The 16,774-nt window shown below is 39.3% G+C and overlaps 1 protein-coding gene and 1 long non-coding RNA gene across 4 annotated transcripts in view; one reads left to right on the plus strand and one right to left on the minus strand.

The window, feature by feature from the left end:
• PRKCA (protein kinase C alpha) overlaps positions 1-16,774 on the plus strand; it is a 169,336-nt gene that overhangs the window by 45,358 nt on the left and 107,204 nt on the right. The gene's annotated exons all lie outside the window — the stretch shown is intronic.
• Positions 3,626-15,255, minus strand: LOC119713216 (uncharacterized). The gene is made up of 3 exons (XR_005260145.2): positions 14,233-15,255; positions 7,833-7,990; positions 3,626-6,531 (listed from the first exon to the last, which is right to left on the minus strand). It is a non-coding gene; the product is annotated as an uncharacterized lncRNA (long non-coding RNA).

Here is a 16,774-nt window from a genome sequence, read left to right on the forward strand (position 1 = left end):
AGTCTTTCTGTATTATACCCCTGAAGAAGTGTGTTGGTAGAGTTTATTTCTACAGTAACTATCATTGTTTTCCATGAAGTTGAACCTAAAATGTCGCGCCGGTGTGCTGAGCTCGGCCGGAGAAGCAGGCTGCCGTTTGGCTGGGAGTACGGACTGCCTGAGCTCTGTAAGCTGCTTTTGCAGACTCGCCCATATTTCTCAAAAGTGCTTTTATATGCAGCATTTCTTGCAGTGTGTTACAAAAGCATTCCCTTTCAGCTGTTTACTCATACGCTAAATTTCAGTCTTGCCATTCTAGGGTGCAAAAGTCCTTACATTTGATGTTATAATTTCTCTCTTGCAGTGCATGAGTTAGAGAAGACAAAGGAGCTGGCTTTGTAAGTCAGATGACTCACGGCTCAATATTTTGGTCCAAAATGCTCAGTTGAGACACTATCTTTGGTGGATCCACTGAAAACACCGGCTTATGATTAAAACAATACTCAGTCATCTTCTTTGCTTCTGAGAAACAGGAGAATTTTCAGATGTGATGTGAGCACAAGATCAACTTTGTTTCTTTCTTGGAAACACATCAAGACTCAGATAAATTCACTTGTTCTCCCCTCTCTTGTATCTTTTCTGAATACCTGGATTTCTACCATTCTTCTCTGACTTTTGTACTGTGTAATGTCAGCTGGGACTTTTGATGTCTGAAATAGTACACATTGTATTTGCAAAATATATTTTTCCATGGAACTAGATGCACATTCCTTTCTTCTCTTGAGAAGAGAAACCAAAAGCAATACATTGCAGCTGAAATTAATAGAAATAAGTAAATAAACTGTTATTTTCTAGGTTTGAGGTACTTAATATGTATGTATTTTTTGTCTTTGTATTAAAAAAACTATGCTTATTTATTTGAAAATAAAATATACCCCAGAATCTTTCCTTAAGAGAATGAAATTAATCTTTCCTGTTTTCTTTAAGTTTCTAAACTTTTATTGGAAAGAAATGTGTGTATAGCTGCAGAAATTACCTTTAAGTATTGAGCTGACTTAAAAATCAAGATGGCATTTTGTCCCTGCCCATGGCAGGGGGGTTGGAACCGGGAGATCTTTAAGGTCCCTCCCAACCCAAGCTGTTCTATGACTCTGTGCGGTGAAATGGCTGATGGCCATTCTTACTGCCATTGTGCATGATATGACATGCTTATATGGCCAGATTTTCAGCTAAAGAACTCCAGTTAGTGCAGTGTCATCATCTTTCCCATTCCTAGCTTTTTTTGTTGTTGGAGGTGAGCAGCAATTGTTTGCCGTCCCTGTGTGGGGAAGCAGTGGTGATGCTGTGTCCAGCAGGATTTTGTGCAACATGGTTCAGGAAATTCTGGCCTTTCACTCCACTAATTAAATATTTATAGGGATGTAATTGTTATCAATCCTTATTAATTAATATTAATATTTAATTGAATTTCACAAAGATGAAATGAGCAAGAATGTATTAGCCATCCTATGAGCAATCTGTGAATACTTACACTTGGTGCTGATTGATCGCTTTTTAGTCCATTCAGGACAACCTTTAGAGGATTAATTGTTAGGGAAGAAATGGTTATCCTGTTGCTTGGTAGATGACTTTCTGCACATATGCATGCATCTTCTTCCCGTTCCTCCCTTTCCATTTTATTACACACTAGCAGCTCTCGATGCAAACCGTGTGGCTTCTGCAGTCCTCTGCAATGACACCCATTCCATCCACTTTCAGGTTAGCAGCTCAGAGAGCCTACATCTTCTGGTTTCATTTTTGAAACTATCAGAGAAAAACAGTGTTCTTAAGGAGCAGAGTAATCTGTGATCTGTGTGAGGACTGGGAACGTAACTGGAGTTGGACTTGGATTGAGGCTCGTTGGAGGGTAACATTCTTTGGCATTGACATGCGGGTAGAATTTTGGCAAGACAAGTTGTGTGCTTGTTTGTCAGCACATTTTTACTGTGTAATGATTGTGACCAAACTGTTTTGCATAAGTCAAGAAAAAGGTTATTTAGCATGGAGTACAAATGCTTCTCGACATTAAAAATACAAATGGCCTGAAACTATATGCTCTTGATTTGTATTAGATTGAGCTCCAAGCCCTGGCAGGGCTGTTTCTAGACAACTCACATTACTGATTTTCAGATATGGACATGCTTGCTGTTCACTTACAGCTCTCTTTAATGACAAACACTACTTGGAAATGGCTTAATTGGATTGCCCGCTTAATAGCATTAGGATTGTTGTGCTGGTTTAGCTTAGCTCTCACGGTCCTTTGCTGGTTAAAGAGATCAGTAAAGCAGCAAAATGGAAAGAGAAAGTGCAGCTTTCAGGTAAGTCTTTTGCTCCTTGGAATATTGCTACTTGTAAAAGAGAAGGAGGGGTCTGTTGAAGAAGCTACTTAAATTCTTATATTGTTTGATGACATTTAGCCAGAGTGCTTTGTTGTTCCTTTCTGTCCACTGGCTGTATGCTTAACCAGCTGCATGTGTTTTGGGTTCTGGTCAGCCCAGGGTGGACAGAGGGAGTAGTGCCAGCACGTGAACGACTTTCTTGGTTCTGTGTGCAGTCCTGAGCCTACAGCTGTAAGGGGGTCTCAAGCTGTGTCCAACACAGCTTTAAAAACCTGTGGGAAGGAGGCAAGGTAACCTCTTGTTGCTCTTCGTCATTCTTAATGCATTACCTCTGGCAGTACACATTTTTCAAAATTTGGTGTTCTGAGTGCTCTAGGTCCATATGGGTCCTTATGTATTGAGGAGAGAGTTGGAAGAAATAAACGGATGAGTGTCATCATGGAGTGAAGGATTAAGTGAAAGCAGTAGAACATGATATGGACATTTTTATTGAGCAAAAGACTATGGGTTGGGTTTGTGTGAGAGTTGTGTGTTTTTGTTTTTTTCTTTGATTTCTTGTTTGGTGGAATTTTTTGTGTATTTTTTGTTTGTTTGCATGTTTTTGTGGTGGTGGTGGTGTTTCGTAGCTGGTTAATATTCCTTCCTGGCTTTCAAAAAAAGTTGCTGCAAGTTGTTTGAGGTATTCTTGCCTGGTTTCCCAATAGCTGTGTTCATGTCCCATGGCGTTGATGGATCCAAGAAGGGCAGTCTCTTTCCTTTGGGGTATGTTTCTGTGTAACAGAGAAGACTTCATTGGTCATGTGCTTTAGTATGATTAGAGAAGAATACACGAGATGATAAAATACCCTTTTGTTAAAACTATATAATACATATTTAACAAAATTTCAAGAAGCAGATGGCTAATTAGGTAGTTTGGTGAAGCTAAGCTGATCATATGTTCTAGCTCTAAATAAAAATGTAACAAAACTCGATTTGAATATTTTAAACAGACTTACATAATGTTTTCTAATTAATATTAAGTAAAGCGAGTGCTTTGGGGATTGTGCATATTAATGCAACACAAAATTAACGTTCTGCTTCCGTCTGAATCAGCTTTGTCTGGTGTTGACGGATTCTGTTTTCTGAGGCAACACAAACTGAATGTGGTATTGTGATTATCAGTTCAGCCTGTATAATTCTTTAAAACCACATCCACAATGAAATTAGGTAAATACTAAACATGCGTGGAAAACTTGGTTATTTTTAATAACATTTCTATCTAATGAAATTCAAAGGCAATAACTCATTACACACAATAATTTAATTTTGCATGGTGTCTTTCAAGCTGTATGTCAAGTTGTTTTCACAGTTAAATACAGAAGAAATTACTACAAGAAAACTTTATGAATAAAAACATTCAGTTACACAACTAATTAGAGAGTTAAAAAAGGAGTTGAGAAGCATTTGAAACTTTGTTTTGAAAGCAAAGTGAATCTGAGACAGTTCACTATGGAAATCTGAAGAAAGGCAGTAATTTCCCAACAGAGGGGATGTCGTAGGGAAGATGAACATGGTGTCATATAAGGGGCGTGACACAGGAAAGTAAACAAATTCAGTTAGACAAATGGAGAAGAGTTTTAAAAGCAGCGAAGGGCGGCTTTGTAATTGGACCTGGGAATGGAGAAGATGTTCAGCTGCTCTTAAGCTTCCTTTTCTGAAGAATTTGGTTTCCAGAAACGGATCAAATTACATTGTTCCATGTAAGCCTCTTTGGATTAAATACTCTTGTATTTGTCAGATGCGTGGAAGTGAGCACACTTCCTAGAGAGTGCCGTGTACCACATCCGTGGTTCTGCACAAAGGCCTGGATTGGGAAATGCTTTTCTCATCAACGTGGTGCGCAGAAGTCAGCGTTTTTTTCTCCTTCCTCCTCTTCCTGATCATGCCTTTTCTTTTTGGTTTCAGAACTGATAAGCTAAATGAGTGTTGATTTTGCTTTTCTTTTTCTTTTATTTTTTATTTTTTTTTGTGTGTGTGGAAAGGCTAATGTCTATATGCAAAAATATAAAGTACTTAGTGCTGTCTTTGCACTGCTTAGCTGGCTGTAGAGTTTTTGAACGCTTTTTTTTTTTTTTTTTTACAAGATAAGTTAAAACTTGTACAAGGACCTCAGAGTAAAACAGAGTAACTCTATGCTTGCAAACCAGTTACTTGCCTCCCTACAGAAGATATTCTAAGTCCCGGTTGCAAAAGAACTGAGCACTGTTGGCAGACAAATTAGTGCTGCATTAACATTTTGTTTTTGCTGAAAGTCATCTATCGAGGCAGGGTCAGGAGGGGTGTTTGCAGTAACCTTTCGGCCTTGCTTTTTGGTGCCAGATGACTCAACGTGGCTGTTGCCTCAACGTACAGTGCATCGTGGCTCTTCTGAATGATAGGAGAGGAGGAGGAGAAGATATTTGCCTCTCTCTTTTAATTGATTTCCTCTACCCTTCTCCAGCAAGCTGTCAGATTTGAATGTTTGCCTCAGTTTTCTTTGTCATATGTAGAGATAGTGGGTTGGTTGTTCAAAGCTGGCAGGAATCAGCAGATATTCTGCCAGTAAGGAGAATTCAGTTACGGTGAATGTCTTGGGATATTGGCGGAAGTGGTGGGATTCATGCAGTGAGTTGCATTTATAGGGCCATCGCTGCTGAAGGAGCTGAACACAGAAGAATGTGAGTGCTTTCCCATATGGAACTTCCCACAATGTTATTCTCTATAAATTTTGAGCCATTGGTTCTGTGACTCCTTCTACTGCGGTTTTATTTCTCTGATTCAGTGACTTTGGTTTTAATATCAGCTAGGACTGGCTGAAATAAACTCCCTTACCATCTGAAGAGACTCTTGTGTGCCGGTTTTGTATGAACTCGGCTCTGGCATTTTTGCACAAAAGAACAGATTGAAGTTAGAGGAATAACGTGAGTCCATACAAAACACCCAAGACTGGCTCAGTACACGTTCCTGTTTGCTCCTGCTACCTTGGAAACAAAGGATGGCATGACAACAAAGGCAATTCAGGAAAAAAGGTTAAATCTCACAAACATTAGAAGCGTATTCTTGTGGGGAAACTCTTATTATTTCAGAATGGTGTTTCAAGTTTTAGTGTAAGTAAAAAATTGTCAGTGTGTTTTTTGAACCTCATCTTTGGTTGAAATCACAATTAATATCTTAAGGATAAAAAATGCTATTTTAATCTAACAACATTTTGTAAATCTTAATGTTTTAAGAACAAGACAAACGTTTCAGGTTTATCTGCAGCTAAAATTGTTTGTCTGGACTACTGTTTTTTGTTTTGTTTTGAGAGAGAGAAATTTGTGGTTTAAGTTTCCTAGAAACAGGCCAAAAGCATTTCTTGTATGGATGGAATTACAGGTAGGGACCATGCAACGTTGGTTCTGCATGTACAACCACACTCTTAGCTAAGCTGCTACCACTTTTATTTTACCCCGTCAGGGTTCTGTACCCTGGCATGGTAGAGCAGTGTATTACGTGGCTTGTGCATCATCTCATGGAAAGACCTGGAAATTATCTTCATGCTTCTGGTCCATCTGTGTCCTAATGAGTCTGCTAACTAAAGCTGGCGTGGGCAACCCCTGCCGTGTACCCTGCTCGTGTGCAGTGCTGCTGGTGGCCTTCCAGGGATGACATTCTTCCTGATACTTCTCCCTGGTTTGTTTCTCAGACCTATATTCCGCAAATGTGTCTGTCTCGATTTCCATAATAACCCAGTTTAGCCAGGATTTTAAAGGCAAATATGTGCTGAAAATGGTATGCTTGAGCTCACACTCAAGTTATATGTAGAAGAGTAACAGCAAGAGAGTTTTTTCAGAACAGCGTAATTTTGAAAATTTTTTTTATAAGCTAACTTCCATAGGTGTAAGTTCTCAAATTCATAATACTATGCTTTGCTGTTTAGTAGGTCCTTCTAGGGCTATGCCAAATAAGAAGAAGAAAGAAGGTATTTATTTTCCAAGTAAATGCTTATGGTTTAGTTCTGAAGCTCTCTTTATTCATGCTAAGGCAGCAATGAGGTGAACAAATAGTGTTTGCTTCCCTTTTCAGTTCATCTTCAAGAAGTGCTTTTCTTATTTGGTTAGACTTTTCCAGTTCAGTCACCTAGCAACTTCTGAAGGCCTTTGATTCAAACATTAATCTGTAAATGCACAAACAGTAAGAAAACAAGGGTCCTTAGAAATGCTGAGCTGAAACATTAAGAGTCTTAAAGTTAGCTTCTACAACTCAATAATAAGCCATTAGGATTATACTTTAATTCTTAAATATGTATTTCCAATAAGGAAAAAAATATTAAAAAAAAATAATAATTTGGAAGTTACCATGCAATTAAATGTACTTTGGGAAACATGCAGATACTACAATGTAATGGTGCATCTCACCGTATGTCCACATATTTCCTAAATTATGATAATCTGATACTAAAACACGTGTTTAAGCTTTAAATCCAATATAGAAAAAGCTTGCTGCAAGAATCTAAGTATTTGTACTTGGTCTTCCACATTTTCAGAAACACTTGCATTAATTTGATTCCAATTTTAACTACTGCATGTTCATACTCAAGCATTTCTGCAAGTGTCAGAAATAAATTTGCCTATTTCTTGCCCCATGCCACAGCTGCACAGTACTGTTAGCCTTCAGATCTCCAAAGGTATTAAAAGTCAGTATTAGCAGGTCTCGACCTGTATTTAGAAAAACATGAAGATGAAAGATGGCACACAGATTATCAAATGATTAAAAAAAATGAAAGAATTATTATGGTAGTGTATGGTATTATAGCATCCATCTTGGGACTGCCATGTGCTGCATTCCACCAGTATTATTTCATTTTAAAAGTTAGACATGATCACCACCCCTGGGACCCTATCCTCAATAACTGCATCAAAATCCACAGTAAATGCCTCTTTTTTTTCTTTTTTTTTTTTTTTTGAAACAATAAGGGGATTACTGATAGCCTGAGGAACTAGAGTGCAATACAGCCAGAGAGCCAAGTACAGAAGTAAATAAAAATATCTAAACCAGCATGTTCCTCAAGATGAAGAAGCAGTGATGCAGTCAGCTTGCATCATTTTGATTTTGCTTGATTGTAGTGACAGTAAAAAAAAAAAAAAAAAAAGGTGTAGCAGTTGAAGTGATTTGTTTCCAAGTATAGTCCACAAGAAACAGAAAACTGACAAAGTTTTCTGGGGGGCTACATAAGAAGAGTCTTAATCCAAAAATGTGCCTCTGCTATTTAAGAACATCTGATTATTACTTCTGCAAAGTATTACAATATGCACAATAAAAAAGGGGCATTTAATATCTTGTTAGTATAAGTCTGAAATTCTGAATCACTAAAGAAAACAAGCCCACTTTATGTAGCTCCTCCAATTTGCTTCAAGGCATTTTTCATACAAGGGGCTTCCAGTGCGAGAAGCTTTTATTTGTCCTCTGTGGTCATACCTGTCACAGCAGCTTCGCGTCTGGGACTGAAGTCTTGATGAAAATGGCACACCGCTGGAAGCTGTCTGCTCAGCTCAGTGTAACGTGGCCATTGCTTCACGTCCTTGTTTCAAATGCTTCTTTAAGCATTATTAAATTAAAGCTGCATGCGTAGTCTTCTGGAATGGAATAAGTGAGTGTTAAACTGTTGGGGTCTTTCATCGGTTTGAAGTGGTAAAAGTAGTTTCATCCCCATACCTAACAACATTCACTTATATTTTAGAAACATCTTATTAACTTCCTTTAATGATGACTTTGTGGCAGTCATCATTAAGGGAAGTTAAGAAAATGCTTAATCTCCCTCAGTAAAACCATTAATGATGGTCTGTGTTCTGTATGAATCACAGAAGTGGTTTGTGTGTTGTTGGAAGGGGAGAAATCACGAGAGTCATCTCAGCCTCTTCTCCCCAGTGCTGAAAGACATCCCAGCCCTCAAATCCTTCAGCTATTCTGATCCCTTTGCAGATCCTTCTTCTCTTATTAAACTCATCATTTTCCTTTCATTTCTATGCTAGCGTCTTCCTTTTTCTAATAAGAAGTTAATTCCACCTAAGGAATGAAACTTGAAGTTTCTGTGGAGCACAGAATTCAATATACAGAATTCCTAATTAAGGTTTCATTACCCCACAGTCAAAGTTATGGTAGAAATGTTATTCAGAATACTTTATAATGGTGAAGGACTCGTAATTCAACTACAAATAACAAAAATATTTCTTAAAATAGAAAGCTTTTGATAGGAATAGTAATATCAAATTCTTCAGTTCCTTCCCACTCCAGTCATTTCAGATTTGTAGTACAGCCTCTTCAGAATGAAGTTTAGAACAAGTCTATTACTAGAAAATATTTAGTACGGTGCTTAACAATAATACAAAATGTTGATTTAACAATTTCTACTGGAAATCAGAGTCGAGTTAAAAAGGGGACAAATTAAAATTAGCAATTCATGTAACGGTATTAAAAAAAGTCTGTGTTGCATGCATTTCTTCAAAATGTGTGCTGTCACAATGATTGTTCTGTACAAACACTTTAAGTATTTTAAAATAAAATCTTATTTAGACCAATACCAACACACTTGATGTGTTTCAGCGGAATCCCTTGAGAACATCTTTGCTGTGTGGTACCTAAATACTGGCCGCAGCACCCCCTGTCCCCGTCTGGAGCGGGTGCCAGCTCCGTGCCCCAGCAGGATGCAGCTGCCAGCAGGCTCCGTGCTGAGACCTCTTGCCTGACAGGATCTGGGCTGGCACGCTAAACCTGTACACATCAACTGCTTCGGAAACTACAGGGAAGCCTTCCTGTGTTTCAGATGCAGACTTTTTCTATTTATATTTTCCTGGAATCATTTCTAGGATTTAATTATTAAAGCACAAACTGTAGGTCAAAGTAAATCCTAGCTTCAGGATTCAGTTTAGGAAGCCAGACACCATTCAGCAGCTTAGCAAAGTACCCAAGCAGTATAGATATACTCCTAGAGAGAGACTCCTCTGGTGTAATCCTGCTGTGGATTCCCTGATGTGAAAGGAGTTGTGATCAGCCACACCAAAAAAAGGATTTGCTGCCTTAGAAATGAATACATTCTTGAGAAGATGGTAAGGGAAAAATACAAGCATGAGGAGCCAAAGGATTGTAGTCATTATTCTTTTCCAGGAAAGTGCTTAAACTAGTCTGAAAGAGTATTATTCACGATGGGAGTCTGGTGGAGGAAAATACCCAACTGTATGTTCTGCAGTAAAATTCTTTATCGGGCTGTCAAAGGCCGTGAATGAGATGTTCATACTTTGAATGAACGCGTTGTCCTTGAAGACAGCCTTGTTTTGAGCAGAATAAAAATAGTAGCTGAAAGGATGGGAAAATGTGTTATGTGTATGGAGTAAAGGAACAAATATTCTGTTCTACATAGCGTGGCTTTCTTCAAGTTTTCGTTATAATGTGGATTTGGGATATTTTGTTGTGTTTTCCGTGTGCATGTGTACTAGAACGGGCTCATAAAATCCTAAAGTGTCTTCAATGGATCAAAGATCCGAAGAATATTCTGGCAGCAAAGTCACTGTGCTCCCACGGAGGAAGCACAGAGGGAGAACACCAACTGCTGTGAATGGCTGCACCCTAAATCGAGGTGAGCCACCCTAATAGAGATGAGCTGTCTGTCAGTGCTGGATAATCAGGATGCTTCTTGCCTGTGTTGCCCAGGCTCTGTGTTAGTAAAGTCCTCATGCTCTGCTTTAGTTTGGAAACCTGGGGGACCTTTAAAAATGAGCTTTAATTACTGCTTCCATTAGGCATTACATACATGTAGAGAGGGGATTGGAATAAAAGAAGCTAACATTACAAACTGTTGATCCCTTTTGTATAAAAACCTATTATTCAAACTGTGGAGATTCCCTAGAGCTAAAACTATCTTGTAAATGACACATGATATACAGTGTATGCTATAATTTTTATAAAGTTCTTGATACAAAAAAATACATTAACAGTTTAAATGATTAAAACAAAATTTCATTAACAGGAAGCAATCAGTGAAATGCATCCTCACTTAAATCTGCTAATACTTTTTGGCTTTTAGTGCTCACTGACGCAGCAGTGTAAATTTGATGCAATGCACGGTCCAAAAGCTTCTTAGGCTCTTTTAATCTTAAAATCACAAAATGTTGCATCTGCCGAATGTGTTGCTTCATTTGAGAGTCAGGTTCCTTGCTACTAATGAAGACCTTTGATGTGAACACAGATTTTCACCTTGAGATTCAAATTCTGTACCAGTTAATCTAACAATTTCATTGTTAATCCATGTGGTGGCTGGCTACATTTAGGCATTTGGCAAACTGTGCAGAAGGAAAATATGTTAATTGTCCCCTTGAAAAACAATACCCACAGAAGTTATACCACAGTCTCTGGCTCCATTTTATTTTCCTGTTGTCTTTTCTAGTCCAGACATGGCGTGAGAGTGCAGTTGGTTGTGTCACAGATAACGTTTGTAAAGTTGGACTCATCTGAAAATTATCAAACATCCTTTTCCACAAAACATAACTGTTAAAATAAAGACCATGTAAATGTTCAATGCTGATTAAAAAACATACCTGTAAATAGCACTATTTAGCTTATTAGTATGTTGTAAAAACTAGTAAGATTCATAGATACAGCCACTACCTTGTCTAGTAGCAAAGAGACAAAAAAAAAAAAATAAATCCTGAAAACAAGCATTTAAATGAACAGAGGTTTCTTGTAGATCATGTTAAATATGTGATAAATGCTCCACATTCTGGGTCTCAAGGAACTTGCTTTTCCATGAAATTCAGTTATTTCAATTTTGGTTAGAAAACTTATAAAAGACTGCAGCCTGGAAAAATTAGAGCATATTTTTCCTATCAGATAGAAAAGAGGCAATTAAGACATCTTCTAGGTCAATGAATGAGTCTAGACATGCTAATAGCCGCTAGGGAATTTGCATCTACTCTTTCAGTTTGCATAATATGTCCAGAAATTGGTCCAAAAAGGGAAGGAATGAACTGAAAAAGATGAAAGTCGGTGTGCTCTACTTACAGAGGACTTAGGTCTGACAGTCCTTGCACACACGCTGCTTGGCCCTAAATGAGCTTTTTGCTACATTTCCTGCATATGCAGTGAGATGTAAGTTGACGTGATTAAATGCCTAACCACTCACTGTGTAGAAGGAAGGCAACACTTAGAGACAAGAATAAAGATATAACAGTTTTTAACCTGAAATCCCTAGGAAGGAAATCTTCAGTAAGTGTCCTACTAATGGGAAGCAAAAGGCACGAGGCAGTGCATTAGCTCTCCTTCGGTCACACTAGCACAGGGAATTCTCATTATTTGAAGCAGCGTGCTCAGACAGGCCAGCTCCAGCCAGGCAGCAGTAGCTGGCTCTGAGCACAATGCATATACAGATTATGCTATCAATTTAAACCTTATTTTACTTCATCCAACATATAGGATGAGCTTAATCCACTCATATCTAAATGCCAACGCTGTAAATTTGAAACTGAGAGATGCAGTGAATCCTTTTACAGCCTGCGTGGAGAAATGAGCTCTCCTCAGATGTGATTAGTCTCATCCTAAAGCATTTTCTCAATAGAGCCCATCTTTTCTAAGAGGACACCTGTCCACGTGATGCAGGCATTTACACCAGGATGTGATAAAACACTTCTTTTCAAAGTGTAGTGCCTGCTTCCCTCCAAGCAAGGAGCTCAAACAGCTCTGAACTCTATGAGTGCCTAAACATGTAGGTGAGATAAATCCACTGATGTGCATTTATAAACCTGTGATAATCAGGAAACCCAATGCAATTCCCCCTCCCACTGCAACTTGGTGAATCATAATGCTTTAGTCAGGAAAAAAAGATGACTTTTTCTTATTTACGGATCAAAATCAGCTGTAAACGAAGAATAAAACCAAGTGATGCCTCACCCAGCAAAAGCAAGTGAAGAGCTGGGTTTGTGCTGTACTGGCAGCGTCCCTGAGCTTCAAAGGGACAGCTCTGCTGACAGTATTTGGAGGAAGCCAGGAGGGTGTTAACCTCAATGTAAGCCCTCGTGTGAACAGAAATGCTCTTTTCTCTTAAAGCAAAACAGATTTTATTGTAAATTCCTCTCAAACAGAATGATAAATACGTACAGCATTACTGGAAGTGGAATTTAAATGGACACCGTATGCCTGAGAGGAGAGTTGTGCTCTGAAAAGGCTGAAAGCCATTTGAGTATGCTGGGGTTTTAATAATTCTTGTATCAAACAACTATCCTGAAGTAGAAATCATTTTCCACATTAAAAGGATGGTATGGGGTTTAGTTTCTTTTCTTCTTTTACCACAGGTAGTTTTTAAAAACCATTTAACAAAGCCTCGCATGTAAGGTCCTGAAAAGAAGAGGCCAGCATAAAGCACAGGAGACTGACTTGTACTGTACAAAAGCTCCTGAAAATGAGCTAAAATAGGCATCACTGTAAGGCAGAACGGCGTGTGCTGTGGTCCTGAAACACCACCAGTGTAATGGAAGCTCTGCTGGCTTGGGCTGCGTCTTGCTCCAAAACTTTCAGATAGTTAATGCGAGGGAGAGACTCTTAGAAAGTTAAGCTATCACATTAATATTTAAAATTTCTAATTTTTGGCTTGCATTGAATGACTAAGGAATTCATAAATGCTGTGAAGTGTAAAGAGCTGTATTTTGGGTCTATGTCAGTGTTTTGAAAGGGGTAGATGTTTTCATGCCAAGCATTGGCTGCTTTCAGTACCCGATCTGCTGAATTCCCGGTGCCGTATTTGTTCGGGCAGGAGAGGTCAGCTTACATTTTGTGTCCCTGCACATTTGAAGGGACCAAAAGCACAGCAGACACTCTTATTTCAGAAGACCACAATCCATCATTTCAGCTGGGATCTTGGGAATAGTACATTTTTGGTGCTACTTTCTACAGACGTGTCCTCATCTGCTTTGAAATAAGGGGTTGAGTGGGTCGTGTGCTGTGGAAGTACTTTCTTCCATGTGCTAAATGCTATGAATGTGAGCTGGGATGAATGTTTTCTGCAACCTGTGTTATAACCTGAAGTCATTATAAACATCTTGCCGTGAAAGTAGCTTAATATTTTTGCCTTATTCATGACAGCAGAAGTGGAATTATGAAAGAACTAAGGAGAGCTGAATAACGGATTCAACCAGAATTTCTTAGTAATATAATATGTTCTTATTAGATTAAAGTATTAAGAAGGGAAAAAAGCTCAGATTTGCATATTCCTTTAATGGGTTATTTTCAGCTTCCATTGAGGCAGATACATTTTTAGCAGATTGACTTAAATGCCAATTGGGTAATAGAGCAAGAAAAGCCATAATCTTTCTTTAGAGCAGAGAGTCATTTAAAGCTGAAATAATGACTAATTACCACAATTGAACTTGTGAAACCCCTTGCATTTGTTAATAGACTTACTGTGTTAATGGCTCTGTGAATGGATGTAAAAGCCAAACTAGGAAAAACTTTGTGTACTTCGAAGACGTTAATAAGAGCTCTTGTTTTCCCCCACGAACAGGAGGGCACGAGGTATCAGTTTACGCTATGTAGCAGTAGCTTAAAGGAGAAGTTTTCAATTTTGGTAGGATTTTTATAAAAACTGGAAGCAATTGAAATAGTATCTTACTGAAGAACTTTTGTATTCTGTAAAACAGACTTTTGAAAAGAACGAGATTCCATTATGCAGTAGGAAAATTGATACCCAGTTCCTGGTCCTATTAATATTTGGTATTGCTGTTATTGCTTGCAGTATTATCACTATTAGCTTTAGCTTAGCAGAAGTACATCCAAGAAAAGGAAGAAGAAAACTTTGAAAACAAACAAGCAACAAAAAACAAAACACAAACCCCACCTCTCTATTCTGCAGTTGTACTGTAAAGCAGCGAGGGTGCAGAAGGAAACAAATATCAAGGCTTTGAAATCAGGAGACCGGGGCTGTATCTTCAGCTGGTTCAGTCCGTGCTGTCAGCACTGCACATTTCTAAATGAATAGAACACATTTTTTCAGTTCCTTTTTTTTGTTACTCATCTTTAATTTGTTCCAAATTCTGAGTCACTTTCATAAATCTGTTTCTAATGAGTTCTATCCAGTCAGTGAGTCGCAGAGCAAATAGATCGATGGGGTTCTCAGCCGTGCAAGTTCTCACCAATCACATTTAATGCAACTCAGGCTCCGTATTTTTTTTCCCCTAGAATTTAACAATTGATATTCCAAAGCAAAGTCTTAGGCTTCCGTGCTACGTAATGCTAAAATAATGGAGTAGCAGATGGCTGGGGAAATGGGACAGAACCTGAAAGTGGAATTTTCCTCCGTCTGAGCTGGGTTGAGAAGATGCTGAGCCTTCCTGGGCAGGCGTCGTGGTGCTGTGCCAGGGTCGTGTTGCTGTGCCAGGGCTTTCCTGCAGTTCCCTGGCTGAGCCCACACACAGATCCATCATTGCTTGTGCAGGAAGGGGCTTTGCTGCCTCAGCAGGGGAGCCCTGATGTGACCAGGAGGGATTCCAAGTCAAAAAGAAGGGTCTGTCCTAGGGACAGGGAGGAGCAGCAGCAGAAACATTTCTTTAAGCAGTGATGCTGCTTTACACCTGGGGGAGGTAGATGTGAAGCTACAGACTGACCTTCCTTCCTCTAGTCCAGAGTGGGATGGGTTGGTGGTGGTTGGCCTGTGTCAGAGGAGAGCTCTTGCTGCAGAGGCAAGGAGCTGTTGTAGGGTTGTCCTCTGAGTCCAGGGAGATGGTTTTACCCTAACCAGTGAAGAAACTAATTTCCCAAAGAAACTTCCTATGGAAAGACTCTGGCTGCGGTGTGTTGTGACCTCTTCACATCCTCGCTCCCTCTCTCCTGTCCGCATGCCAAAGACCCAGTTTAATCTCACTTTAACACTGCACTGGATTTATGAACAGCACGTTTGCTTGTTAACCATAACAGCTTTAAGGCAAAGTTCCTGCCACACCGAAAATTCACGTTGTTGTCCAGTAATACTGAAAATCAGGTTTCTTATAAAGCAGTGTGTTGATGTACGATCCTATTGTATGTGGGATTCACTTTTTCAAAGTTTGGAGCCTGGAACTCATTACAGCACTTCAAAATAATTCATGTCGAATTTATCTCTGTGCGCCAGTTGGAATCTACTTGGAATTTGTTATTTTCCATCCACTTCTGTAACAGTTTCACATTGTTTACAAGGAGAACATGCAGTCTTATATGTATCTTGCTTTCATAGTTTTTCTGCATTTTTTTAACTTAATTTGTGAAGGATTTAAACACCCTGCAGTGTGCAGCATTAAAAGGCATAAAATAATTGCAAATAAAAAACATTTTTGGCTGCAATAATGGACTGTGCATGATCAGAAATATTAAACAGCATTTAAGAAGTGTGGGTGAGATGTAATGAATGAGCTGCATTATGTGAAAGTCTGTTATTCAGGCTATTGAGTATGAGGTCTAAAATTTGAATCTTGCAAGGGAGAAAGGGGCTTTTTTAAGCCTTGCTCTAAACTTGCTGTAGGATCTTTGCTACTAAACTGAGACCTGAGGAGAAAAAGTTGCCAAGTTGATCTATTAGGACTTAGAGGCAGCATTGAGTATCTGGTTTATGCCTGGCTTGGGAAGTAAGAGATGCATAAACATACGTGGTAGCACTGGGGAAACTATGTAAGCAAGGTGACTTGCCACAGACTCTTTGGATTGTTTAACAGACCTGGAGGTTTTGTCATCTGCACTGGGTTTTTGCTGTTTTCCATCAGCATTGGATAGGCTTGGTAGAACAACAAGGAAACCCTGTCCCCCTGAAGTGCTTTAATTACAGCATCCGTGCCTTTTCTCTCTGTGGGCTCATGGAAATCTCTCAGCAGTGCTGTTTGTTCATTACGTTTGCGGGGACTGGGTGCGTGTTCTTGTGTTTGTGGCTGTGCATTGCGTGCATGGATGCAGGCAGTTCTGCTCCCACAGCAGCGTCATTTAGAAATGTGGGACCCAACTGCAGCCTAGAGCCAAGCTGTGCTGCCCGGTAGGATGCAGCTTTGTGTTTGGTGCACTACGCACCTAGTGACTAACTGCTCCCAGATGTCATGCTGGGGCTGGGTGCCAGGCCAAGGGGCTGGTTTTCTATGTGTTTTCCCCCTGCCCCGCCTCACCGAAGTGCTAGAAGAGCACTAGGGTTAAGCAGGGAGTCTGATGACACCTAATTTTTGCCATATACTTTCTTCTTCCTGAAGAAAAATTAAATGTGTCCTTTTTAACTGACCCAAGTACCTAGTGGGGTGATTCATACCATGCCTCTATCAACAACTTCTCCTTAAAATTAATTCATCTACCAGTACTTTTAGTGGTCTTGAAATAATACAGCATCCCAGGTGTCCGTGAGTGCATTGTGGAGACTTCATAAATGACTA

The sequence above is a fragment of the Anas platyrhynchos genome, chromosome 19 (genome assembly GCF_047663525.1).
Source record: "Anas platyrhynchos isolate ZD024472 breed Pekin duck chromosome 19, IASCAAS_PekinDuck_T2T, whole genome shotgun sequence".
Classification (NCBI taxonomy): Eukaryota; Metazoa; Chordata; class Aves; order Anseriformes; family Anatidae; genus Anas; species Anas platyrhynchos.